Below are 3,349 nucleotides of genomic sequence, written 5' to 3' on the forward strand. Positions count from 1 at the left end.
CTGGGATCTACAATTACAGAATACCCTAATTAGTTATACCGACATGCTTGATATCCTCAAATCCTAATAACCCAAATCCGACAACCCGACTCGTATTATTATTATACACATAATCATGTAATCACATCTCTCGAACATAAATAGGGGTAACACGTAAAACATAATTATGTACGATTACAAATATATTTTTTTAGAAAATTTTGGCACCAACTTCTTTATTTATAAGACTACCCGTCGATTATAATCGACGTCAACAATTCTCAACAATCCACAAAATTATTCCACCATTATTTATATAATGTACGTCCCAACACCAATCATAATTATTTTATTTTATTTATTTATAGAATTTAGGACTCAGAACATCGTCATCACCCTCCACGGTCCGCTCGTAACGAGTCATCGCGGTACGGCGGCAAAATTTATTGGTGCCCGAAATATTCGGGTATCCAAATAAATTCCACCGATTGATTAAAAATATTTTCCCACGCGAATTAATAATAATATCACGAATCTTATTCAATAATTCCTGCAGAAAAAAAAATAAGAATTAAAATTGCAATAACCAAGCCCAATTGCACGCACAGGCTCAACCAAGAGCCCAAAACCAAAATCCAACAGCAAGGCCCAATAACGAGGCCCAACAGGGAAATCAGTCCAAGCCCAACAAAACAGCCCACAATAACATCACAGAAAACAGGGGAGCACGCGACCACGCGCCGGCAGCCACACCACCAACACAGCATAACACACACGCACGCACACATCACACACAAATTACATACACACACCTATATATACCACCGTATATATATATAGATTTCATTCAACAAAGCTGATCGGAACCACCGAGCTCACCGGAAAAATCATGGCGGCGGAGAGACCAGAGCAACCGGAACGGAAACAGAGGGAAAACAGGGAAGAACAACCGAAACACGCGAAGAAAACAGAGATGGAAGATGGGAAGTAGAGAGGAGAGAGATACAGAGAGATAAGAGATTAAACCGAGAGAGACTGAAATGGAAACAAAGGAGAAACACTGCAGCCAACACGTGTCCTGTGAAAATGGGATACGTGTTAACTTCTTATTATAAGTTGTTAACACGTGTCCCGAAATACCCGGGGACCCGGATTTTTATCCCGAATTTGAAATTAGCGAACCGAGGCATCCTTAAAATAATTTCGAAAAATAACAATAATGGTCTAAAAATATTTTAGATATTCTGAAGTTAATAAAAATATAAGTTTCGAAATTTTAAAAACACTTTTGAGGCGCGCTTTATACACGCTTTTTAATGAATAACGAAACAACGCGCGGTTAAAATGATGTCCGAAAATTTTCAAAATAATTTTAAAATTCTCAGAATAATACGAACTTAATAAAATATATGTTTCATAATTTTTAAAGATTCCCATAATTAAATATGGATTTTAGCATTTAACACGCTCAGAAAATTATTTAAAAATGAATAATTAACGAAATATTGATTTCTCAATTTTATAAAGTCCTAAAAATAATTATTGAAATTATAAAATTAGAAAACCAATTTTAAAGACAATCCAAATATTTATGGAATTAAAATTACAATAAAATCACTTTTACAAGAAAAATAAAATAATATAACTCACCAATAAATCACATAATTCCAATCACACATATCAACAAATCATAAATAATTAAATAACAATCAATAACCGCTGCCAAAATCAATACACACCTTTTATTTATTTACTTAAACTTTTATTACACTTCCAAATATTAGAAATAAAATAAAAATACACGAGTCGTTATATCCTTTCCCCCTTAAAAAGATTATGTCCTCAGAATCTGACTCAGCTAAATAAATGAGGATATTTATCAAGCATGTCTGACTCTAATTCTCAAGTACACTCTTCTACTCGACGATTTCTCCACAAAACTTTTACTATAGGAATTGACTTATTCCTAAGGACTCGTTCCTTACGGTCTAGGATTTGAACCGGTTGTTCTACATAGGACAAATCTGGTTGAAGTTCAATCGGTTCATATTCTATGACTTGATTTGAATTAGGAACATAGGGCTTTAACATAGACATGTGGAACACATTATGAATGTGCTGCCACTGTGGTGGTAACGCTATCTCATAAGCAACCTTTCCCACTCTATTCAAAATCTCAAAGGGTCCTACAAATCTAGGGCTAAGTTTACCCTTCTGACCAAATCGTACTAACCCTTTCCAAGGTGATACCTTTAATAACACCAGAGCTCATATCTCGAAGTCCATATCTTTCCTATGCAAATCTGCATATTTTCTTTGTCTATTCTGAGCTGCTTCCAACCTTTTCCGAATTAAGACTATGGCATCCTTGGTTTGCTGAACCAACTCAGGACCTAACACTTTCTTTTCTCCTACCTCATCCCAATACAATGGTGATCTACACTTACGCTCATACAAAGCTTCATAAGGTGGCATCCCTATACTGGTATGGTAGCTATTATTATACGAGAACTCAATCAATGGTAGGTGCTCATCCCAATTACCTTTAAAATCTAGAACACAGACTCTCAACATATCCTCTATAGTCTGAATCGTCCTCTCACTTTGGCCATCCGTCTGAGAATGATAAGCGGTGCTCATATTCAATTTCGTTCCTAGGCACTCTTGGAATTTAGTCCAGAACCTGGAATTAAATCTCGGGTCTCGATCCGACACTATAGAAACAGAAACTCCATGTTTGGTAACTATCTCATCCAAGTATAACTTAACTAGCCTTTCCAACGAATACCTTTCATTAATCGGAAGGAAATGCGCCGACTTAGTCAATCTATCAATGATTACCCAAATAGCATCATGATTCGCTCTCGTCTTTAGCAATCCCACTACAAAATCCATAGCAATGTCTTCCCATTTCCATTGGGGAATCTTCAAAGTTTGTAACAATCCACTCGGTCGTTGATGCTCTGCTTTCACCGTTTGACACACGTGACATTTACTTACCCAATTGGCAATATCCTTCTTCATTCCTGGCCACCAAAAATTTCTCTTCAAATCCTGGTACATCTTGGTACTACCAGGGTGGATAGAAAACCTAGAGTTATGTGCTTCTTGCAATACTTCGTTCTTTAACTCTGTTACATCAGGAATCCAAACTCTGGACGAAAATCTATACAAACCTTGACTATCTTTTTGAGTACACAACTCTTCTCATGTCAAAGTATCCAACTCTTGTTCCATAACTCCTTCTTGACATCTTCTAATTTTTTCCATCAAGGCCGGCTGGAAAGTAATTTCATATAGTTGCTATTGACTTCCGTTAGATACTCGAACTTCAATTTCCATTCTTTCCAAGTCTCGTGCCAATTACTAT

This window comes from Apium graveolens, chromosome 10 (genome assembly GCF_009905375.1).
Source record: "Apium graveolens cultivar Ventura chromosome 10, ASM990537v1, whole genome shotgun sequence".
NCBI classification, from domain to species: domain Eukaryota; kingdom Viridiplantae; phylum Streptophyta; class Magnoliopsida; order Apiales; family Apiaceae; genus Apium; species Apium graveolens.